This window comes from Aphelocoma coerulescens, chromosome 1 (assembly GCF_041296385.1).
Source record: "Aphelocoma coerulescens isolate FSJ_1873_10779 chromosome 1, UR_Acoe_1.0, whole genome shotgun sequence".
Classification (NCBI taxonomy): domain Eukaryota; kingdom Metazoa; phylum Chordata; class Aves; order Passeriformes; family Corvidae; genus Aphelocoma; species Aphelocoma coerulescens.
The window spans coordinates 45502977-45529352 of NC_091013.1; the positions used below are offsets into that span (position 1 = coordinate 45502977).

Here is a 26376-nt window from a genome sequence, read left to right on the forward strand (position 1 = left end):
GGTGTGGTAGGCTTATATCGGTTCTCTGTCCTTTGCTGTCTTGCTGTTTGGATTTCCTGGACTAACTTGGCTGCTGATCACTGGATGGGTTTTGTTGCTGTCATCATCTGGACTGTGCTTGCCTGGATCTGGAGCCCCACCTGTTAGAGCCCTCAGGAATTCATCAAGCATGGAAAGGTAAACTGTGCTGAATTGGGAAAGCAGAAGCTGAAAAACTAAATACCAAGACAGCAAGGAATAGATAAAAAGGACTGTGCTGCATTAGATTAAAACCAATCATATTATCAGAAAAGTGTGTGTGGCGTTCATGGACAAAACAGAGAAACCAATCAAGCAATGTGAGATTTTGTTTTGCAGTTGCAAAATGTATATGTACTGTATTATGGATAAGTTGTAAGATGTATAAGTAGAGTATCGTGTAATGGTTGTAAGATGTATAAGTAGAGTAACATGTATAAGTATGTATAAGCAAGTAAAATGTATAAATAGTGTATTACGTATAAGTAGGTAAAACATCTAAGAAAAATGTGTAAGTACTGTGTTATATAAAAGGTAAAAGTAAGTAAGAAAATGCATAAGTAGAGTGGTATGTATAAGTAGTATAAGATAAGTGAGTGAAATGTATAAGTAAGCAAAGTGTGTAAGTAAGGTATTATGTCAGAGTTGTGAGATGTGTGAACACAGGGGTATTTTAAACAATAAGAAGCTTCTGCATAATCATATTGATTCATTGATCAGAAGGCATGAGCTCCTGCAGAGACTTGTCACTGAGAGGCCCTGAACCACCTTCTTACTGTCTGGTCAACCACTCTCTAAATGAGTTTGCTGCCTACTGGGGCCTGCAATAGCAATGCCACAAAGAGGCTACCAAACCTAGTAAAGTCAGAGGACTACCATCCACTCCTACTCTTTTTCATAGGGTCAAATAAAGCTGTAATGAGAAGATTGCAAAACATTGAAAGGGACTTAATGTCTCTCACAAAGAAGTTGAAGGGATCAGAATCACAGGTAGTGTTCTCTATCCTCCCATTTGGAGACTGGGACCCAGGAGGAAAGAGATGCATGGATCAGATGAATGACTAGAGTGGCTGGTGCTACAGTCATGGTTTGGAGCAGTACGATCTCAGATGCACCTTTGAGAGACTGGAGTTATTGACAGTGGATGGGGCACACCTGACCAAGGGGTGTAAGAGTATTCTGGGAAGCGAACTGGCTGGACTTATTACCAGAACGTTTAATTAGTTTTGGCAGGGGAGGGGATATATTTCTGAGTGTCAGAGAGGAACCAGGAAACACCAACTCTTTGGGAAGCAACAGAGATAAACTGTCCCAAAGGAATTAGGAAAGGCTCTTCCCAAGAGGTGAAGAGGCTGATAGCCTAGCTGCAGTGCCTCTACACCAATGCACACGGCATGGAAAACAAGCAAAAGGAGTTGGACACCATGATACAGCCAGCAAACTATGACTTAGTTGCTATCATGGAAACATAATGGGATGAATCATGCAACTGGAACTGAAATAAGAAGAGTCCTACCAATAAAATAAGAAAAGAAAGGCATTGTTTGCTTACTATGGCAAGTTGAGAGAATAGCAATTAACTCATACTGATGTTGAATTTTTACTTTTCATCTGAAATAAAACTTAGTTTTTCTTGATGTTAAATCTTGCAGCTTAGTACATTTGCTATGAGTAGGAATAAGGTCAGAAGAGAATAAAAGCACAAGAAATCATCCTTCTGTATGCATCTTTAATCTCATTGCACAGGAGTTACTCAATGTGTGAGCAGTAGTATCAGTCAGACTGTCACAAAGATTAAAGAATCAAACTGGAAAGGAATAGATGCTGTTGTCTTGACACAGACTTTCCTGAAATTCAAAACATTCAGCAGTATCTGTGTGAACTGTAGCTGACTTGACTGTTTCTTTCCTGGATGTTGCTCACTAAGTCATGTTCATCTTCTGAATTCCTTAGCCAAAGTACAAATAAAAGAAATGTCAGAGTGTTCTGCAATTTCAGAGAGTTGCTTCAAGTCCTGCAGATCAATATTTAAACAAGAGGAGGTACTTTTAAAAAATTGATTTGTAATGCTGCATCTTGGCTGCAAGGAAGAATAAAAAATTGTTAATAAGTTTTGAAGTCAAGCAAAACAAGAAAAAGGGTAATACTCAATTAACAATTTGTTAACAGGATAGAGTTCAGCAGATCTACCCTAAAGCTGAATTCAAGGCAATATTTTACTAAGGAAGTGTCAGGCTAAACTCCTTGAGAATGACTGAGTAATTTGGAACTACTACTACATAAGATTCTTGCTGGAGTACCTTACAGACCCATATAATAATGGTTGATTCTTAATGTAGAAATATTCTGAGAGAATTTAATTTAGAAGTGACAAAAAGGATTGTTCAATTCATATAGAGAAAGAAAAGGGGATTAGCAGGCAGACTGAGCGTAGGCACAGAAAGGTCAGAAAGTCACAAGGGCAGAAAGTTCAAATATAAGTGTGTGTGGTGGCTATAAATGTTGCATCAGGGTCAGGGGATAAGAATCCACCTAGGATACTAACAGGATATTAATATCTTAAGTGTCAGAGTTAGTGGTTTATGTGGCTCTGCAGTCCTGTTGCTCTTGTTAGTTGTGTTAGCCATCTGTCAGCTGCTTTGACATGAGAGTAAATCAGGAAATGACCAAACCTTGTTTTCTAATCATTCTGAACGGGTTTTGGTGTACCAAGTTGCCTTTTGAACTCCTTCACATGATGCAGAAATGTTCTTTTTTTCTCCTCTTCATGTTTCACCTGAAATTTTATGTCCTGGTTTTCAGCTAGGGTAGAGTTAATTTCTTCTCAGTAGCTGTTCCAGTGCTGTGTTTTGGATTCAGAATGAGAATGGTGTTGATAACACACTGATGTTTTGTTTCTTGTTAAGTTTTGTTTATCCTAAGCCAAGGACTATTTTTTCCTTCTTGTCTCATGCTCTGCCAGTGAGGAGCTGTGCAAAAGAAACTGGAGGGAGCACAGCTGGAACAGGTGATCAGAACTGTTCAAAGGGATATTCCACACCATAGAATGCCATGCCCTGTAAATAAACTGGGGGGAGTTACCCAGAAGGGTGGTTGATCTGCTTTTGGGAAGGGGGGTCTGGAATTGGTCAGCAGATGGTGAGCAACTGCATTGTGCATCACTTTTGTTCCTTTTTATTATCATTATTATTATAATTTACCTTTATTACTCTATTTTAATTTATTTTCTATCATTGGACTTTTCTTATCTCAACATAGAAGTTTTACTTTGATTCTTCTCCCCATTCCACTGGGGTGGGGTGGTGAGAAGGGGGGGTTGGGCGAGTGACCACATGGTGTTTCTTTTCCAGCTGGTCTTAAAACTACAACATCTTATTAGAGCGTTTCTCTTAAAAAATAATTTTGCTCAACCATATGGCTCATACTTCAGAATTACTAAGTAAACCAGCAGTAGCTTATGGGTGCCACCTTATATGGTTTATGAGTTGGGAAACTTTTTGTCCTATTAGGACAAAAGACAGCACATAAACAAGAAGCTTAAATTCAATGAAATATAATAGACTGGGACATGATGAATAAAAAAGGTAAAGGTCTTGGCAGTTCAGATTTCAGGAGTATGCTTATAACTGCTAGAGCAGTTACTTCCTTTACCAACTGTCTGGCTTTGAATTGTGTCACTGAATATGTAGTATAATATGTTATGCACTAACTTGTCTTTAAGAATGGTATTTCAAGCCAGGCGAATTGCTGCTACAAAAAAATCCCAATGTAATTCCCATGAATGAAGGACATATTTCCCATCTAACTAAGTTATGTTTTCATGGGAATATGAGATCTTTTAGTTTCTGGAAATCATACTCAGCTGACCAGATATATGTATACACATGGGATTTTTAAAATTATTTTTCTAGTTTTATTTTAAAACCAGTGGGAAAAGTACAGTCATGTTGAGTCCATGAATTCTCTCATCTCAAGGTAAACTGAAAATATAGGTCAAAAGTGCCTGATTTTGCCACTGACTATTAAAGAGGATTAGTCCCATCTGCAAATGTCTGGAGTTAAGTAAGATGAATCCTATTTAGTTGCCTGCAGAGGACTGAGTCATGGTTCCATGTTTTCACCATGCCCTTACAAAAAGTCTGCCTGTTATTTCTTCTATCCACTACTCACAGTAGCTGTATCACAGCAAACACCTAGAGGACTAGCTCTATTTGGTTATGTGATATGCACGTGTTCCTTGATAAAGGTCCCTTTCCTGCAAATTCTAGGAACCAGTTTGAACATGTCTCCTTCAAACCAGGAAAATGCTTAAAGCATTGGAATGTATCTCTTAAGAGAATTTTATTGGTGGTTGGAAAAGTAATAATTTGTTTATTTAGCTAACCTAGGGGAAAAATTCTTCCAGACAGAACTAAAACATAACAAAGCAAAAAAGCCTTATGGGTTATCCAGAGATCAAGGAATTCCTCAAAGGATTTTAAGAAGATGTCTCAAATTTCATTTCAACAATTTGTAGTCTGTCACAGAGATATGTCACTGAGAACAGTTACAAAAGGACAGAATTGTACCTCAGAATCCAGTGCTCAGCATGGCAGAACAGGTGGCATAGAGAATATATTTAAATACTTTTTCTAAGTCACACAGAGAAAATCTGACCAGTGGCTCTCTACTTTAAGAACAAATTGAGTGTTCCATTTTCAGTGTCACTAGCTGCCTGAGTGTATGTTAAAAATTTTGCCTTTGCGAATGCAATCCATTTCTTAGAAGTTCATGTACAGTTTTCTGCAAGGCTAGGATTTCTAACAATACCCAGTTTCCAAATTGGAAAATTCACAATTACTTCTAGAAATAGGAAAACCTTTCCTTAAAGGATAAAAAAGACATAGTATTTTTTTTTTAATATGTATCATGTGTGGAACAAGGAATGTGAATACTTTTAATTTCAACCTTTGTGAACTTCACCTTTCTCCATTTTAAGTTTGTCTTCAGTCATTAAAATGAGCCATTTAAAAAAAGATTTGTTGAAATATAAGTGGTTCACATGCAGACTATATCTGATCATCATATTTTCTATTTTTTTTATTTAATCTAGTATCTCTATACTCATATATATCACCTAGCTATTGAAAAAAAATAAAACCCAAAACCACAACCAAGATGAAACAAAGCTAACTGCGACATTAGCACTATTTAAAATGTCTCATTGCATTCAGCACTGTTCTGAATACTAAATTGCACCTAACTGTTCCATTACAGCCAGCTCAGACAAATGATCTGGCAGCACATGGTGGTGTTAAGTGCAATCAGGCACTGAGCAACACTGACATCAGATGCTGGCATCTTTTGTTTAGAAACAGCATTTGATCCAGAGAGAGCTAGCTGTACTTGCAAATTTAGTGCAGTAATGCAAAAAATTATGAATCTTGGATTACACCTGGAAATTGGATATCCTCCAAGAAAAACTCAAAACTAAACACTTCATACATTTTGCAGAAGGATTTTGAAGCCAATGAAAAAGGATTTCTCTTGCCTATCTTGACTTCTAGTTAGTGGAGAATGTTTAATGCCCTGGTGTGGACTTTTCTTTCATTTGGTAGGGTTCCTGTTTTTTTTTCCAACTGCTTGCAATCCACAAGCAAGATATCCTCTTTTTCTACTAAGCCACACATCAGGAGGATAGTAGAAATCAGTGCTACATTCATAGAGATAATTTTCCATGTAGAAGAATAAGGAAATAGAAACAACATTCACTTGAAGAATACCAAACAAGAGCTGTAGGTAGGTCAAGTAAATATTAAAAATGTAACCAAATTAACTTTGAAACTCTGATGCCTTATAAATCTGTCATATGACTCTTGTTTACATTCCACTTCCATTTTTATTTCTTCATGGTTGCATTTGACAATGCACTAAGTGTTCACATTTCTTCTTATACAAGTCCTTCCTGTTCTATGTATGCTTGATTCAAAAAACACTTCTGTCTGAACAAGATGTACATTAATTAATTTTTAATATTTTTCATTACAATTGTATGTTACAATTAAAAACTTAGTTCACAGTGTGAAAGAAATACAAGCATTGTTCAAATTTTAAGAGCTTCATTATTAAATATAGCCATACCTAGGTTAATTGTGCCACAGCAATTTATAAATAACAACCAGGTAGTTAAAAGAAGTAATTTTCAATAGATGACTTCTTTTAAAAAAACTGTAAAAGCACAACATGCCATAGTGTGTAGCTTCAGCCTCATAATTTCATGGATACCAAGATTATAAATTAAATATTGCATTGAGCTCTGAAATCTCATCAAATTAACATGATAATAGAAACTTGTATTACACATCTTTAAACTCAGTGATGACTTATTTATATTTTACTTCCTTGGTTTTATTATGCGACAATAGAGTAATACTGTGAATTTTCTAGGATTAATTTTTTTTTCTGTTTCCCTTAATTTTATGCTAACATATTTCTTATATTTTCCTTTAGCATTATCAGCTGAAAAGTGGATAAATTGTCATCAGTTTTCCTCAATCACGTTTCAATAACTTTTTTTTCTTGAAATATTTCTTGCAGATGGTTACAGATAGCTACACATATATAAAGGACTAGTGTACTATCAGAAATATGTAGGTATATCCACAGTTCAAGACTTCAGTTACTATAAAGGCAACATGAGCCACTTTCAGTCAAGTAATATGTGTTTCTCAAATGGAAGAGAACTGGCACACTGACAGCATTAGAAAATATTTTGTCCTGTCAAGACGCAGCTTCGTAGTTTTGAGAGAAAAGTCCTGGTACAGATCCTTTTCCTCCATTGCAGGCTGTAAAACTAGGAAGGTCATTTTGGTGTTGCCTGCCCTAAGATGTACTGACTCTTCACACAGACTGGCAAAGTAAGGAGAGAAGGCATTAAAGCCCTCTTTTTTAAAGCCATTTCAAGTCATCTTACGGCTTTTAACTAATGGTGGGTTTGTTTTACATTGCAAATACATTAGACCTGTAATATAATAATTATTTTAGCTTTACTACAAACAAATACATTAATACATCAAATAGCATTTGAGGAATTTGGGACACATAAAAGCCGTGGTGCCGGCTGGGCAGCTAGCTCAGGGGCCAGGCACTGGCCAATAGCCTTGCCTGCCACAGTAGTAGAGGATGGGTGCCGAGGGAGAGCTGGAAGCAAGGCTTGCTCTAGCCACCAATGGAGAAGGAGCAAGGAGAGACGAAGCAATGAGGGACCTTTCTCGGGAGGACAGGAACAGGTTTATCGCATATGTGGAGAGAGGGGCCAAGAAGAACAAAGCAAAGCCTCTGACAAGTGGTTTTCTGCCCCACTGCTCAGGGTGGAGCAATCACAGAACATCCAATAACAGAACAGACAAGGGGTGTTACATAGGCGGGGATCCATACAACTTAACCAAGGGGGAGAGAGGTAGGCGGAGAGGGTGAGCAGGGGCCAGTGGCAGAGTGATGGGGGAGCCAAGGGAGGGGAGAGTGGTGGCCATTGCAGACGGGCAGGGTGCCACGTCTTTCCCGCCTTGGCCAGCAAACTTTCTTGCCAGACAGCCTGAGGGTGTCCATGTTGTGGCGGGCGGCTGTCTTAGGGTTCCTGGGCCTCATGAGAATTAAACCACTGGACCTTTTGTCCAGCGGGGCCCAGAACACCCTGGCAAGAGCCATGGCTCACCACAATGCATAAATAACATTTGAAGTTAGTAGGTTTTGCTTTTTTGTTTTGGGATAACTCTTGATGGAGGAAGAGAAAAGCAACACTGGTAATCCAGTTATTACTGAAGGAATTTTTACTGTACTGTGACTAAGCTTCAGCTGAATTCACTGAGTGAGCTGCATTGCTCACTGAATTCTGCTGGCAGATCAAGGATGAATCTGTCCTTGCTCTTGAAATCAAATAATGTATCTTAGACTGTGCTTTATCTTGCAATACATTGAATCACTTCTGTTCTTTGCTATATGATATTCCTTAATTAAAAGAATTATAAGTAGCTCAAAAATTATAAATCAGATATGAGCTACTATAAAATTGCATAGCAGATTCAGAAAATAAAGAATCTGCTTATTTGTTTCCAAAAGATATTTGTCTTCTTGAACTGTTTTAAAGAGTGGATGTCTAAAGATTAGATTATTTACAGTGGAACTAATATTTTTAATTTGGATATACAGAACTCAGAACTTAATTAAAAATACATAATTACTGAGGAAGAATCACTGAGCATTACTTAACAGGTACTATATAAATATTTTAGTACATTTCCATGGCTATTCGATTCACTCTGCTTAATATCTTACAGTATGTGCTGGATTTTTTGCATCTTTTTCTTAGGTAATCAAAATTTTGATAGTAACAACTGATATAGATACAGAGAATCTATGTAAATAGATGAATTTTGTAGTGTATGTAAGTGGTCAGGCTAAGTCTACCATTTTCCTTGTAGAGTGAGCAAGGGGTCTGAAGAATTAAATCACATTATGCATTGTCACTTTATTTTTAGAATTAGGATGTTAACCTGAGAGGTACTACAACTCTCCAACTCTGTATTTGAAAAAAGATCTCTGGTTCAGCTCAACAGACTTCAGATATCAAACCAAAGCACCTGAAATTGTCATTCATTACTTAAAAAAGGGGGTCCTGAAAGTACACTCCAAGATTAGCTTATAGAGGATAATTCATAGAGAATTCACCTTAATTCACGTAGTTACTAGAAATACACTGCTCCAAACTAATACTCAGAGGATGTAAAACTAGATTCCTTCCATGAATCATCTTCATGAAAAACCCATGTCTTTTCATTTACTAAAAGGATTATTTTGATTGATGCCAAAATTCTTAAGAACACAAGAGTAGGTTTTTATAAATATTCCAACAGTTGCCCTAAGCTCCTGCTAAAACCAAGTGGAAACACAGGAATGGGACATCCACAACTTCAGCTGTTACAGTGCTTCACCACCCTCTGAGTAAAGAATTTCTTCCTAACACCTGATCTATACTTACCCTCATTCAGTTTACACCACTGTCCCTTGTCCTGTCATATCTGCCCATAAAAAGAGTCCCTCTCCCTCCTTTTATTTAAGTCCCTTCCAGGTACTGGAAGGCTGCAGCCTCCAGGTTTCCCTGAGGCCTTCTTTACATTCAACCCCAGTTCTCTCATTTGCTCAGCTTCTACAGTCAACTTTTGCTGGTGTTTGGCCACTCTCACAGTAATGAAAAAGAGCTGTTTTCATATAATGGAGTGGAATTAACTATATTTAAGTGTGTGGGCTTTGCCTCTTATCCTGTCACTAGGTACTGACCAGTGAGAAGATGTTGGAGACAGACTCATCATTCCCTTCCATGAGGTATTTATATACAGGGGTAAGATTTTCCCCTATTTATTTGAAGTGAGGTAGCAACTTATGACTGATTAGCAGAAACATTTTACTCTTCAATCAGGGAAAATGATTGTAGCAATAAGTGTGCAATTTCCTGTGTGAGAAAAGCACTAAAAAAAGCAGGTATGAATAGAAGTTCTTATAACATTTAGAATTTGTCTTATTACACCATTCTTCAAATATATGCTTTGGAGTTTTCGTGCTGAAACCTGCCTTTCTACTTTTGGGATGGTAGTGGAGAATATGTTTCATCTCACATTCAAACCCAGGTCCCAAATGTTTCATGGGGAAAAAAAAAACAAACAAAAAACCACAAAACAACCTAAAACAAAACAACACAAAAAGAAATGACCTAAAACCCTCTACAGGTCAAAGATCTAAATCAATGTATTATATGTGGTACTAATTAAAAACAAGTAAAAGTAAACTCATGTATCATGGACATTATTGACTGACATTTACTCTTTTCCCTTCCTTCTTCTTCTCTGAACTGCACACTTGCAAAGCCTAAGCTGGATCTTTCTATGAACGTTTCATCAGAACACAAAGTCATATTTTGATTGCACACTCTATTTTAATAAAAGAAGTATGAAGTAAAGCTTTAACATTGCAAAACCCCCCAAAAAAACCCAAAACAACAACAAAAAAACCGGCCCAAGAACCATAACGAAAAAGAATATGTAAGAAGTATCAATGCTTTGTAGTAAAATGAGATTCTCACAAGAACGAGTTTTGCTATTCTCTGTTTATGGTGATTTTTCTGCACTTTATCTTTGGTTGGTTTCATAATTTCTAGAAAAGAAGTTTGTAAGCTTTCTTTTTTTGCTACCTTTTTATAGGTGTCATTGTAATTAGGTTCTTTGTTGTTCTTTCTGGCAGGGGTCATTCACTGGAAGATGTTCAACACATGACATACAGTCATAGACGTAGATTTTTGTTTCTAATTTAAACTGCTGAATTCCCTCACTGTTGTAGACTGTTACAGGTAAAATGTGTTTTGGCTTATTTTTTTCCAAGAAGTAATCAAATGTTTATTTTGAATGTTTTCAAGCTGAGGGCTTTTGATCTCCTAAAGGTCTTTGATGATTATGAAAGAATTTGTCGCCATGGAGTTTGCAGTAACTCTCCAACTGTGTATCTGCAATTTCTGATAAAGTTATTAGACTGTCTTTGTTACACTCCAGTTCTTTTTCCATACTGTCATGGTTTCAATTTTATTCCATTTCTTTTGGTCAGTGTCCTAATAATAGCAGCTAGTAATTTTAAATATCAAAAGCTAAGGTAACATATGACTCAAATGACTAATTACAAAAGGACTTGCTTGCAACTGGAATAAATTCAGTTTAGAGAGAATCCTATTCACAGAATAACATGCTTGTGTTTGTACTTCTGCTTATTCAAGAGGGCACTTCACTGCCAACAGCACAAACTACATGAACTCTGTCTGCTTGCACTGTGGAACTGTTGGTTTCATTTTATAGCCATTGCAAGATGCCTTGATGAAGAAGTCATGCTGTCCTGGTTTTTCAAATATAACATTTGAATTTCTAAGCTGGCCACCAACAGTTGTACTTTCTGCATGGATGGTTAGCACAGCGGGATATAAAACTGCTGGCAAATCCAATCCGCTCTTGGAAAGCACAAGGTATCATGGGGCATGTTTAATGTGAACCTTGCTAGTTTTTCATCTACGTTAACATAATCCACCTAAAACCATTGTTAGTTAAGTTTAAATGGCTGAAATTAATTATGCTGGCTCAAAGTGCTTCTGCTCCTACCATCTGTAACTTAACTGAGTGTCCTATTATTTTAACTTTAGTTAGTAAGCCAGTACCTTGAGATTTCTGTCACTAACCAATAGCCATAAACTGGATTGCCTAGTGTGTCAATGTTATATGGCATTCATTAATCATATGCTTATATAACACTTAAAAAATTATTGGTATGTTAGAAAGTATAACAGGTTAACACCCTGACAATGAAATCGTAGAACTTTGCTTTGTGGATTGTTAATTTAGGTTTTGGTTTGTTTGTTTGTGGGGAGGGGGTTGGATGGGCTGGAGTTTGATTTTTGTTTTTTTTCCTGTCTACCTGTTTCTCATTCCTCTCCTTTTCTTTGGATAAATAGACATTTAAAAATCATGTTTATCATCTGGCAAGATTAATTTCTTAAGGAAACTTATGCATTCATGCTAAATCAAGATTTGAAGTGTTGCAAGAGTCCTCCTGAGATACCAAGTCCTCTCCTGTATTTGCACAATCACAACATAATATTTCTATCTAATTTCTGAGATTTAAAAGACAAATTAAAAGAGATTCTCACTTAGCTGCAGCCACTTTTCCTCCTAAGAAGCCTGGTTCAGACTTTATTGTGACATTATTTCTGATCAGAACTATAACTAACAATTGACTAGCTTTATTCATTTATGCTATGTAAGTATCACATATTTTACAAATGGATATAAAAATTGCAAGCATTTTTTTTTTTTTTTTTGACTATAAATAATCCTAAAACTTAAGAAGAAAAACAAAGAATAATGCTGCCCAATGTTTTGGGGTTTTTTTTTCCCTCTTTCCCCCTTCTTCAGTTCTTGCCTTGGGACCGCAGAGCTTCTCTGTGCACCAGTCACAGTATCTACTTATGTGTCTAAATAATAGTTTAAAAATTATATATATGGTTATTTATTTTTGCTTTTTTTTCTCTAGTTCTAAATCTGAATTGTAAAATCCTACATTTCAATACAAATTAAAACATGGTCAATATTTGCAAGATGGGAAAGGTTTTGTCAGTAGACACTGAGGAGGTAAAGGTCAAAAAATTCCAACAGTTTTCAGTTACAAAGAGTCTTACAAAAAGCAACAGCAAACACAAATCATTGTGTGGAATTCTAAAAGCTCAAAGAAACTTAATTTTCTCATTTCTTATTACCACTGTCAGATCTGTGTATCTGAGTAAATTAACTAAAAAAATCCCCCTACTAACTAGTTTTTAAATTCTGTTTGAATTCTTCCAATTCTTGATTTCAACTAATGCGTGCCAGATCTAGACAATATGCAGCATCTATATAAATCAGATCCTATCAACAAATTCTCATAAAAATAAAAGGAGCTGTTGTTAATGAGCATTGTTTTGTTAGTAATTAGGGAATGATTCAACAAGCTTTGGATGAGTTTTTAAAAATGTAGGCGGGAATTCAACACATCTTGTTAATTTGAGGTATATTGTATATATCATTGAGCCTATTATTCATCATCATCATACTGATGATGTTCCCAGACATGAGTCATTTTAATTAAATACAGCAATAACAAAGATATGCACATTATATCTTATCTATATATTCGCCATTGGCTCATTTGTACTGTTTATCAAAGAATCACTTTGCCTACTTTTTAGCTTAAGTGGACATGTAGCTGCATTACATTTTTTATATGGCAATAGAATATTATTTTAAAGCCGTGCTATTATCCCTGTCTTTATCCTTCAGCAAAAGAATCAGATACAAAAGAATATAATAAAACATTTAACAACAGACTAAAGTTACAAAGAAGGTGAAATAAATTGAAGGTGTAGCAGTATACATCTATCAGGACTGTGAAAAAAATCAGACAAATTTCTTTTTTCAATACTCAGGAATCTTGCATTTTCTCTTAGAGCATGGTTATAGTGAGATTATCATTGTTAATCATTTTATCACTGGAAGTGATAAAGTTTTGTTGGATATTGGAATGCAATTCAAGGGAAAATTACTGGATGACTGAAAGCAAGTATTCTACTTTATGACAAGACATTAACAGGACCAGAGTGAATCTTTTCCTGGTATGAAACCACAATCTTTCTCATGGAAAATTAAACATGATGATCTACCACTGATGGTCAAATACTCTTCTGACAATATTCTTACTCTGGACTCTCTCTCTCTCTCCCTCTCTCTCCTTCTCTGCTTATTCTGAGTGTAAGATTTCTGTCTTTTGGTCCTCACAGAACATCTCCCCATCCTCAGTGAGTGCTTTAAAATCCATACTCAGAATATGTGCACCATTTTAATAACACATAATCTAGATAATTCATCATCCCCCACCAAGTCGCTTCAAAGGATCTTGTTCTATAAAGTTACCTTCTGAAGTCTTAATGTAATCTAGACCATGTTCAAGTATGTCTACTGAGGAATAAATCAAGTTTTGGGTCCCTGATTCTTCACAGTGGGGATGTATATTTTTTTCTTTTCTCCTCAAAGCCTCTGGGAAGGAAGTGAGTAACATTTCCATGTGCTCCATTTACATGAAGGTAAGAAATGACTGTTGTGCACCCTTAGTAGTTCACAGTATAAAAACTGTGTATCGTTTATAGTACTAACTGTAGTATAGTGCAGAAATAGTCTTGTTATGTTAGTCTTCTCTCTCCCCCTTGATAGGGAGACTAGTCTCAGGTTTAAGTTTCTTAAGCAGTGTAATTATCTATCACATTTTCTTCAGGCTGTGATGAAAAAAATCCATTGAGGTCTAAAATACTGTTTCCACAATAGCAGAAACTTAGCAATCACGTAAAAAGAAGTCTGACAGAGTTCAGAAAACATTGTTCAAGAGGAGATAGTGATTTACTAGACAGCTATCTAACTATGAACCTGTACTGAATGCACAAAAATATAGTTTGTTTTATTTGCTTTCTAATTTTGTGATGGAAAGAAAGCTTATGTTTGAAGGGCAGTTAACTTTTTAATGTCAGTGTAAAGCAAAGATGCTCTTCAAGAATATTTTAATAAGCTTGTCATCCAAGCATGCCTTCCTCTTATATTTTGAAAATCCAGGACAATTAACACTTCTGTAACAAAAGATTAAAAAATAAGAAGAGTGAGAAAATTACCAAGTATGGACTAAGTTAACATAAATAAATTTAACTAGCTGCCAGATTTACTAGGGGGTTAAAATTAAGTCTACTGAGTTTGATGGTGGCTGTTAAAATATTATAATATTTATATATTTTTAACAATTAGAATCCTTGAGTAATTTTTCTTCCTAATTATAAATCTCTAAATGGCCTTCTAACAGCTGAAGAATGAGGGAGCTTAAGCCATATTGATCCACATGTCACTGCTAATTATATTAAATTCAAAGGAAGACAGAAGGACAGATCATCTTTCTGAAGAGCATGCAGATAGACCACAGAGGATGTAACTTCTGAATTTTTCTTAGGGCATGAAAAAGCTTGGATTTGAGCCTTTTTAACTTCAGTACTTATCATATTCTTGTGATCAGAATGTACAAAAAAAGATGATGATAAAATCCTTAGTAATACATTCATTAATCCAGAGGTTATCCCTTCCTCTTACAATCCCCTCAAGCACAGCTTCTGTCTGAATTTTAAACATGATGATCTTGGAGCCTGACCTAAGTCACACATTGAAATTCAGTGTATCCTGAATAATTCATAGTATTGATGTGCATTGGTGTTTAAAGTAAAATAGATAATGCTTAGGGTCATGAACCTCCTCTTCATAAATACATTGGGATTGCATAAATGTTAGTTGAGGACTCTCATACCCAGACAGAAGAGCAGTCAATTCTAATTCTGGAGCTGCTCAGACTTTTATCCCGAGTCAAACTCCAGTGACACATTGCCTTGGGGTTTTGATTGTGCTTGATCATTTACCTTGTAAGCTTGCATAGCGGGTTCAGTGGCATTTATTAATTATTCTTGTCACCTGAAACAACTATAAGAAAAATAATGAGGAGCCCTTTGAAATATTAGGGAAATTGAGCTTTCATCTGCACATGAAATATCTTGGGAATGATGATATGCAGAAAAAAAAAAAAAGAATTGTAAGACAGAATTTTGGCAATGCATGATGTCCACTGGAAGCTGCACTGTTGGCATCATGCTGATATTTGCCAACTAAAGTTTTTCTTGTGGTTGTATAGTATATATATATATATATATATTTGTCAGTCAGTGAAATTATGTCTTTACCAGACAAATACATCACTCTCAGTAAAGCCATATTGCATAAAAAGTAAGACAGAGTATATGTTTAAAGTAATATTTTTTAAAGTTGTTTTTTTTTGGTTAGACCATGTGTAATGAAAGAGCACATGTTCCTTTAAGGTTATCTGATTAAAGACCTCGTAAAACGGGATGCTAAGATAAAGGGGGAGGCAAACACCTGAAAACAGAGAAAATATAAATAAACAACCTCGGTCAGTTTGGTCAGTTTTTAAGAGTATGTGGAGTATGAGCATGATGTCAATAAGATGATCTGATTGAGGACCAGGTGAAACTGGCATGACATGGAAAAGCAGGAGGCAATAAACAAAGCATATGGAGACACAGACCTGACAAACAACAGTGGAGCTCATGAAACCCTGTCAGATACACAAATTGATGGGCTATCAACAAAATGCAGGAATCATTTTAGAAAGGATGGGTTTTGCAATCCATGAGGGTGCCAACCTGGGGTTACATGATGTTGATTTGATTGGAGTGTGCAAAGGGATGAAGGAATGTGCAGCGGAAAGGAGGAGCAGTGAGGACCAAAGAGTGGGGATAGAGAGACTGGAACGTGAAAGGGGATATTGTGTGTAAAATGGGGCCAGTCAGTATGCTTCTCTGCTCACTGTGAATCTGGTCTGTCTTCCTGCATCATCTTATTAGTTTAACTATCTTCCTGCATAATAACACTGTAGTCAGAGTGTGCCTGTGTGTGTGTTTGTGCGTGTGTGTTTGTGCATGTGTGTGCTGCAAGGACTCAGTGTTAGCTGCTGGTGAGATGTGAGTGTGGGAGTGAAACTTGTTGCCAGCTGCTGGAGTCAGACTGGGGTTACAGAAGCCTCAGCCTGTGGGGTCTCAGAGTCAGCTACTGGAAATAATGGGAACCTTTAACTTGCAGCCAGTGAGGCAGGAACAGAAAGAGAGAGAGAGTTCCAAAACTAGCTACTGGTGGGCTTAGGATGAATGAGTCAGGTGAGGGACTCAACAGAGGCTGGAGAAGGACTGTGGGTTCTGTGTGCCTGGTGCCAGGTGAGGCGGGGGTCTGTATCTTCCCAAGCCAGGTGTGTGTGGGGTTTGCCTTTGTATTCCCTGTCAAACTTCAAACTGGAGAAGCCATCGAGTTGAGGGCATATCAGGGTAGGTAAGAAGGGCTGTCATTCAGGCAGGATGAAGAGGTAGAAGACCTGTGCCAGTACTCCCACTACTCAGAGAATTAATGAGTGAATATCTGATTGTAAACCTGGAGAGTGCTGTGTGTGCTGCACTAGTGACGTCCTGCCTCTAACAACGCAAGAGAGGCCAGGACACAGTTGTCTGAAGTTGTGTCTGTGTGTGGCTGGTGTTGAAACCAGCAACTTGTCTTTGGCTGTCTCTGTGACCAGCAATGTCAGTGTTGCCTGTGTATGTCTGTGTGGTTTTGTTATTTGTTTTGTTTTGTTTGTTTTTGTTTTGGGGTTTGTTTGTTTTTGATTTTTTTTTCTTTTTGGCTTTATTTCTGTATATATAAACCAAAACCTGAGACTAAATACTGATTAAATACAATGATTTTCTAAGACGATTTTTTTTATTCATTTCTCATATATGCTATATATTGCTTAATTTCAGCTGAAGAAGTAAAAACAATACCTATGTTGCAAATTTTATCACCTCCTCTTTTCTGAAATGAATTATGGAGTAGTAAGAAAAGAGCCAGACCAGACTTGGTCCAGTACCTGCAATGTAGGTAACCAACATCAAAAAGTGGTTTGGGTACATACACTGAGGTAGCTAATAGCTCAGCTTTGCAAAGGATAGGTCCTGCTGCTTCCCTGCATAAGCCAATCATTCTACACTTTTAATTTGACACATTTAATTTGAATTAAACCTCTACTTTATTTTTTAAACACGACAGAGGATGAATTCCCTCATCTTTTGCTGCTTCCTCCCTTTTCCCTTCCTCCAAAATTAGTAATTAAAACTACCTTAATATATTTATAAATAAAGGATCAGAAATAATTTGTTTTAAAAAATGCTTAACTATAAAATATTAGTGTATGAGCAAACACAGGAGTATTTAAAAATTTTAACCACCAAAATAACAAAGATCCAACAAAAAAAAAAAAAAAAAACCCAAAATACAAACAAAAAAACCAAAACCAAACCAAACAAAACCCAACTGAAAACCCCCAAAAAAGACCCACCAAAAAACCCCTACAACCCAAAAAACAAAAATAACCAAAAAACCCCAGAAACATCCCCCCCCCTCCAAAAAAAACCCCAAACAAACAAGCAAAAAAAAAAAAAACCTTAAAGAAAGTCAAGAGTGAGCTAACACAGTTCTCTGTAACTGAATGTGCAGTGGTTATGGATAGGAATTTTTTGGGCTGCGTTTAGTGCTACTCTTTGCACTAGCACCCTTCTCGTAAAGTATTTGGGGGGTTTGTTCACTTGTGAAGACAGAAAATACAAAAATCTTAATAAGAACATAACTTAAAGTTTTGAAGATTTTATAGTGGAGCAGAAATAGACCTTGGCATTTGCCAGGACTACAGAAAGAAAAAGAAAAGGAAAAAAAAAAGACAAGAGTTTAATCTCCTGTATGTGGGCATTTCAGTTATGTAAGCTGAAGCTAACTGCTATTTTGTACCAGATCTGAATAATAAATGGATATTGGATAAATGGATATAGGATAATTTAATATTCCTTCAGTAGCTCTCTACAACCTCAGTCAAAAAATTATATGGCTTACAGACCTTCACTGTTAAAACTAACTATAATTGCTTTCACTCTGCAGTGATAAAAAGATTTTATATGTTAACTTGTTCATTACCAACAGGAACTGGAGATACAGGTATAATGTGGTATATGTTAGTGCTTTTTATATGTTATGCTTTACCCATTTTTTTTAATAAATCCTCTACTAACCACATCTTTTGAGTAGATTTCTTAGAGAAATGGAAATTCCTATCAATCAAAGGTGCATAATTTTGCAGGGAAGCAGAGAACTTAAGATCAGTGATTTTCTTCTTTCATGGCGGACTAAAGACCACCTAACAGGATGGAGACTACATAATGAACTCCACATATTTGATGCTGAAGTTTCTGAAAGGAAATATGGTAGCTTTATACCTCAAAGGACAGCAGGGAACCCAACTACCAATGAAAATGTTCTTGGAGAGCAGAGTTCATTTGTTTTACTGCCTATGGAACCAAGTTATTTAGAGTGTTAACTCATCCTTGGTCTTAAAGGAAGTTTTGAATCTTGAAAAGGAGTAAGAAAATCCAGATGCAGTCATAGATAGGTAAGTAACAGGTCCACACTCCAAAGGCAATGCATGCAGACTTTTTTTTCATTAGTTGACTTCCAGATTCTCTGCAAGGGTCTTCGTAGAGTTGGTGTAGGTAATTTGTTACGATCTTTGATGTTATATTGGTAGTTATAAAGTAACATACGATATCCTGCAGACTCTCTAGTGATCTTGGTAACAAAAGAGAAAAGTCAGAAAACTTCAGGTTAACATATGGGACCAGGGAGATAATTTTGTACGCTTTGCTACAGTTGTCTGAAATTAACCTAACAATTATAGGATGAAAATTCTTGTCTATATTTAGGTCTGCAACTTATGTAAGCAGAAAGCATTTAAACTCCTGAGAAGTCTAGATAATTAAGAAAGTTTTTATTTGCAAAAGAGGAGAAAAAGAATGTAAGATAGTATACATGATGTTGTTTTTTTCTTGTTTGATTCGTTTTGTTTGTTTGTTTGTTTTCTTTTTTTAACGCATTGACCTATTTAATGAAAATATGTATAAAGTGGTTTTTAATCATGAAGCTTTCTGTTGTAGCAGTTAGGTCAGCACATTGTTAATTCCAAACACTGTGATATACTTGCAAAGCTGGATTCTGGCATCATTGTGGCCTTTCTGATGCTATTAGAGCAGAGGTGATGAAAGTGCAATGTTAAGTCAATGAAAAGTTGTTGAGATGTCAGGATATGTCAGTCTGTTCACTCGAACAAAATACACAAACTAGATATAATGTGGCAATAAACTATCCATGCTTAACTATTTTCTCCAAGGCTAGTTTTATGACATCTGTCCCTCATCTTGCTGTAGAAGAAAGCAAAAAAAATGTTATTAGAGACAATAGGTTTTTCATTAAACTTTGCCTATTCCCACATGCACTTGAGGATCTTGCTTTATTTCTAAACTTCTAAGGAATGTGGTTACTTGGGGAGAAACACAGATTTTTCTCAGAATTACTCTATTACCAGAGAGAGGGGGAGAGAGAGCAGAAGAAAAACTTATAATAGAAGGCTACAAAGAAATATGCAATAAAGGAATTTCATTCTACTCTGTGACAAAAATATTTTCTATTAAGGTCAAGGATTTTGTCAAGTTTCACATATCTACTTTGTGACTACTGATGAATCAGAAACCAGTGATAACAGCCATAAACATGAAAATTGAAAGATTCAGGTAAATCAGCCTCAGCTTACCAGGAGCATGATAAATATATGTCATACCTGTACAGGAGATAGGTCTCAGGTGATTTGGTATTCTGAATTCAGAAAACATATGACATTTTTTAAATACTGAGGTGAAGGTAAAGGTAGCTGTGGAGCTAGAACTGAAAGTCTGAAATGTGTTTGCCTACTAAAGATAGGGATCTGAGAAACATGAAACAGTATTGCTCTAGTAGTCCACTCAGTCCCTAAGGAGCTTGCATGACACACTTGTGCTTTTATGGTTTCACCTTGTTCTGTGCAGCATCATCAGCTGCAAATATTCAAACCCTGGTCAAAACAAATATTCAGAAAATAAATCTGAACATTTTAAAACAACAACCAGGTGGAAATTGTAAGAGCAGCTATCTCCATCCTATTATGTCTCATTTCTACTCTCCAAATGGTGTTTGCCTGGAATTTTTTTGAAGTGCCATGAGGGTATACAAGCAAAATGGGTCATGCCTGAAACTGAGAATTTTATGACACTCTTTGTATGTTAACTCTGTACCTCCTTTTCTTTTCTGAAAGCTTGAAAAGCATGGATTTGAACAGATGTTTGTGAAGAAAGCTGGGCTGAGGCTAAGACATGAGACAGGTTATAGGAAAGCTTGCAATCCTTAGCAGCCTTCTAACTCCAGAAGAAAAAGCTCAAGGATAGCAGAGAAAGGAGGAATTGATATGGATAAAAGAGTATTGCAAGGAGCAAACTTGTGCATATATTAAAAAATTCGTCAATGATAATTTCAAATTATTTTCTTTATAATAGACACTGGATTCCAAGGGTGGTTTATCATACAATACCTGATCAAAATGATATTATTACAAGTGCACAGGTCTCTATTGCACTGGCACAAAAAAAGCATTTATGAAAAAATGGATAAGAACAAAAATAACACCACAAATACGTGGTATATCATTCATGGAATATTGACTATATGAAGAAAAACTCTTAACACTTTTACTTTCACTTGGTTTATGAGATTTGTTTTTCTTAAGGTTTGTATTTGGATATCTTTCCTTTTGCTGACTTTTGAGAGAAAAATTATCTAAGAACCATTTAGCATAAATGAAGATTCCCATTCTTTCTGCATAGCTACTCTCAGGAATGAAATGACAATTTAACCAGTGAAGATGACTTGCAGAAATTTGCTTTGTGCAAACATGTAAATGCTTAGCTGTTTATTATCTGGGATCAAAAAATAGCAATATTGATGAGAATTTAGGTTTTCTGTGTTTGTTTTGGTATAATGCCTTTTCAGAGTGAGTAAGCACCCTAACCAGTGAACTGATATACTCTCTCTGTCTTCAATAAGCTGATTCTTTAAAACATGGAGAAAAGATCTTGGACTATCATGCCATTTTTACTAACATACACAAGATGGAACAGATGTAACTGGCAGCAACATTTGCAGTTTTTATTTCTAGTTTGCTGACTATTGCCAACAACAGCCCCAGCATCAGTTACCTATTTATGACAAGTTCCTTAATATTATTGTTGTTGCAGAAAACAAAAATTCCTGACATTAACACCACAGATTTAATTAATTCAATTTAATTTCCTCAATAAGATCATTCTGTGTGGATAAACCATTGACAGCTTTCTCGTGGCATTCAAGTATCGCAATAAATAACAAGAAGAAATTAATTATCTGGGAACACTTTACAAAACTGTTAACGTCAATGGTCAGACTTCTTATGACTTCAAAAACATTGGAAGAAAATTTGTATTATTCCAATCATGCACATGTTTAATATTTTGGTTTAGGTTTTCATATTGTGGATACAAAAATGCTGCTAGCAAGGATTTTCTTGTTATTTTCTAAGTCCGTGAGAGACTTTTCTCTCTCACAGAAGAGGTAGCAGAGTTATGTAAACAACCAAGCCACCTGCAACCTTGAAAAGTCTTGTTTATGGTACAGTAGAAAAATATTTTGACAATGGATGTTTTAGGATTTTAGCCAATCACCCCAAGGGGTGGCTGGTCCTTTTTCCAATTAGACTATGAAGGAAAATCTATAAAAGAGTTTGTAAAATAATTAAATAAATCAATCTTGCTGCACAATTCCTGCCTGCTGGATCTTCTCTCCTCCTCCTCCCTATGGCTGCGGGACACAGTGATATACCCTAGGGCCTAGGCCTGCAGTAATATGATATTTTTCATATCTCATTTCTTCTGGATATCAGATAAGTATATAAAAATAATGTTTCATTTCTTTCACTGTATCTATTTAAAGCCACATTAAGGGCCATGTGTAGATCCATTGTAACTGTTGGTGATGAAGAGTCAAGTACAGTAAAGACTGAATTTCACTTTGAAGTTTTCTATAAAGAAGCAGAGCCTAAAATTGCAAAAATGATGTTGCTTTATAATGCTGTTTGCTCTGAAGGGTGTTCAGTACCCAGGCTTGGGACAACATCAGTAGGAAGATCCATTCCGCTTTCAGAGGGGCTTTAAGTTTTTCAAGGCTTTCCTTAATTTTGCAGTGTATGCTTTTCTCCAGACTGTTTTTTTCTGTGTATGGTGTCATTACCAGAAGACCTGTTAAATCTGTAATTATAATTTTCTTCAAACTTTTTGCTTTGTTTTTAAATTTTGCCCCTTGTAGCTGCTATTGTGTTCACACTGATGCATGAATAAATTAAGTAAACTTTTCTTTCACATTCAGAACTTCTTACAGTCCAGGCATTTGCTTTTTTGTTTTGGGTTTTTTTTTTTACATTAGGGCGTTTTTTATTGTCTTCTTTCCCCTTACCTCAGTTGGTAATCACTACTAATCAAATTCTTTTTAATTTCCCAGAATCTCAGTAGGACATATGCAATGCATTCCCCTATCATTTATACGCCACGTGGACATGAAGGTTTTCTACTGTAAGCGGGACTACATCTAGGAAAATTACAAATGTCCAGCTCTCATCTAAAAAGTCATCTGGAAGAGAAACATGAACATATTGATACCTAGTGAAAGGTAATAAAGGTTCTTTTGGAAGGAATACATTCTTACTCCTTATTAATTTGTAGTGTTAAAGAGAAACACTAAAGGGAGATTGCAATTCATTTAGGTGTTTGTTACATGCAGGAACTATAACCTCGGACACAGTCAAGATAAATCTGTGAATGTAATAGCCTTGCAACCCATTTTTTGAAAAGGTCAGTGGAACATGTGCTATACCATGAAGTACAAATCAGAAGGGAAAGAGGTGGAGCAATAAGAGTAATTATCATTCTTTTTTATAACTGCTCAAAGAAATACACTTCACAAATCTGTGGCAACATGTGACTCTGAACAAACCAGGTTTCACATGTGAAAGCTGTGTGCTCTCTGAGCAAGGTAATCTTTTAGTGAATCAGAAGAGTGATTCTAAAGAAACAGGTACACAATACATGCATTGAGGGACATTTATGATTGTCAATTTTGTTATGCTTAAAGAAAATTCCTAAACAAATTCTAGTCTTTAAGAGGTGAAGCATCATCTAGAAAATAGTTCTTCAGTGCTTTGTAGATGGCGCTTAAATGTGAATTTTTTTTCTGCATGCAATATAATTAAATGAATAATTTTTTTAAGAAGTTATTTTAAAAGCAGAAGTAAACATTCTGGTCTTCCTAGCTTTTGTGCCTTAATTTTGTCTGCCTACTATACCAGATATCCTAAGCACCAATTAACGTAAAGAGGTCCATTTCTTCTCCTAGTACGTGGAAAAATAAAATAATTTCTAAAGCTAATCAATTAGTTGAGACTAGAAAGAGACTAGATAGAGACTATCTTTAAGTATGATTAGAAGTAGGATCTCTTTCCTCACATAGTAAGTTTCTAAGAAAAAATCTGTAATGTTGTTTATCTGGATGTCTGTATTTAATAATTTGACTTGGAAAGAAAATCACCTATTTTTGTCTTTATAGGAAAAAATAATAATTGTATGTAAGATAAGTATGATGAAGCCTAAACACCTTAACATTGATGTTCCAATTAATTATGATGAAGTCCACTCTCATACTGAGCTTATTTTCAGGGACACAGTATCTATTTCCACTCTGTTAAAGGGGCATGAAAGAGTAAGAACTGATCCATGACTTACAGTGTTAGAAAACACATAAAACTAAGAAATAAGTTCTGCTCTAAATTGCCTGCATTGTCAGCAGAGAGGGGTAGATATATTTTTTGAGCCTCCAGAAGGAAAAAAGCTCTGATAAATTTTGGTAAAACAGTCAAGTGAATATGATCTTCCCCATGATATTTTCTTAAATGTGTCCATTGACTAGATAGTGAAGATCAAGAAAACTTTTAAAAGCAATATACTTTCAAAGGACAGCTGCAGTTATCATGCATGGTAGATGTGTAAGTTAGATTGGATCTCACTTCCACTTTTTATTGCATAAACTTATTTTTATTCTTTTTACATTATATTATACATGAAAAGGATATTTTAATATTTTCACACTATCTAATCAGTTCCTGGGGAAACTAATATTATCACAGCTGTGGACCACAGATATGACTTTTTGTAGATAAGATATTTTGCTCATTATCCAGTTGAAAGATAAAACTCAGTTACACTGAAAGTTAAAATTTGAAGCCTAAATCTATATTTTTCAGTTTGAGAGTTAATTAAAAAAAAAAAAAAAAAAAAAGAAACAAGCTGGTAAAAAAAACTTGTATATTCCTACTATCTTAAAATTCTGCAACATGCTAAAATAAAAAAAAGCAATGCTATGAAAGCACAGATAAATTCTCAGAAAAATAATATTAGTCTTTTTAACCTATTGTTTCTGATGTTTACTTCACAGAATCACAGAATATTTAGTTGGAAGGGATCGCTGCATCCAGCTTTTAAGTGAATGCCCCCCTCAAGCAGGGATTGAACCCACAACCTCAGCATGCTCTAACTAACTCAACTAATCAGCTGGGATCCATTTAAATGTACTGCCATTTAAAAGTCTTGGCAACTTACAAAAGATGTTGACTACATACAATATCAGTGCTTATGATGCGGTAACCAAAGAGATTAATACAATACTATGAAATATTATGGAATGAAAAGTGAATAAAGAGCATTATTATGCAAATGAATAAATGCATCACCTCTGTCTTGCTTACATATGACTTCAGCCAGTTCAGCTATGAAGCAGAAAATAATAGAAAAAAACCTAAAACCAAGAAAACTGACAACAAACTAAAAACAAATGAACAAAAAAGTGAAGCAACAACAACAATTTGATGAGTACTCTTGAACTAAAAGGGATTCTTCAGTTTAAATAAAAGATGTCTGAGGCATACAGGATACACACTTAAAAAATCAGGAATTTGACATAGACAGTGAACCCAAAATCAGTGTACATTATGTCTTAAAGTGCAAGAACTTGAGAGTATCACATGATAGGAGCTTAATAATATGTGAATCACTTTTCTTGCATGATTTGCCTCTGGTACATTTTGCCAGAGATATTGTAGGTAATAACAGCATGAATTTTGGAAAAAAAGTAAGAAAAAAATCATAAAAGTTCTGACAGACAGGAGTTTTCTATCATCATCATACAGTTCATAAATGCAGCCCTAAAAAAATCATGTGATTCAGAATTTCCCTGAACAATTTACTGGGGGAAAACAACCAACCAACCAAAATTATTTTTCTTGGTTTACTCCTCCCTAAGGACACTACATGACCTCCATCAAAATTTGCTCTGAGCTGATTCTTAAACTACGACCGTATATAAATGCTGATGAATATTTTCTTACATGAAATGGTGATCACTATTTCTGAACTAGTATGTAAATTCTACTTGGTACAGATAAGCGTTAGAAGTGACTTGTCTGAAGAGAAATGCTACACATCATCCTTTCCTTTAAGAAGTACAGCAATTCATATTATAAGAGTTTTCCTGAGGGGTTCTTCATCTTACTGTCTTTATTACCAAGCAGTAATGATGAATGTCTCCTCTCTCCTCCACCACACAGTGCTGCAAGATTGTACTTGCCGTTCTGGACCACTAGAAAGAAGTTAATTTTGTATTTCACATAAACATTTTTCAACTGATCTCTCCTTATGCCAGGCAACAATTCTTATGCATGATAAACCTCAGGAGCAACACACAAACAAATGACCACTCCTGTTATTAAGTTTTTAATTGTACTGTGTTTTGTCCTCTGAAAATTTCTTTTATGTATTTATGGAAGTTATTGCTATTCAGTTTCTTTTTCTGCTTCTTTTTAGTGGCTCCTAAAATCCTAAAAATATTACTTATACAGAGTTGTTGATTACAAGTTCTCTCCCTTATTCTTTCTCTTATACAATAAAAGAATGTCCAGAAGACTGCTCTCACTTTGATTCTGTAAATGTATAGCATCCTCACAGTGTGAACTAGGATGTTTTCTCCTCTCAGAGGTTTCAAGGAACAATATATATTTCTGCCTACCTCCATGACACCTTCTTTTTTTAATTTTCTTTTTCTTCCCACTTCTTTACACTTCTTTACGCATTTTTTTCTTCATTTAAGAAGA

General features: G+C 35.6%; 1 long non-coding RNA gene across 3 annotated transcripts; it reads left to right on the top strand.

Annotated features, from left to right (window-relative positions):
- Positions 1 to 26087, top strand: LOC138107197 (uncharacterized). 3 transcript variants are annotated; one of them, XR_011149316.1, is made up of 7 exons: positions 1 to 3025; positions 5616 to 5796; positions 9326 to 9378; positions 10291 to 10396; positions 22680 to 22847; positions 22959 to 23029; positions 24666 to 26087. It is a non-coding gene; the product is annotated as an uncharacterized lncRNA (long non-coding RNA). The 3 variants fall into 3 exon arrangements; XR_011149309.1 differs by lacking the exon at positions 22959 to 23029 and having other exon boundaries at positions 9326 to 9394; XR_011149305.1 differs by lacking the exon at positions 22959 to 23029.
- Positions 26088 to 26376: the final 289 nt, after the last annotated feature.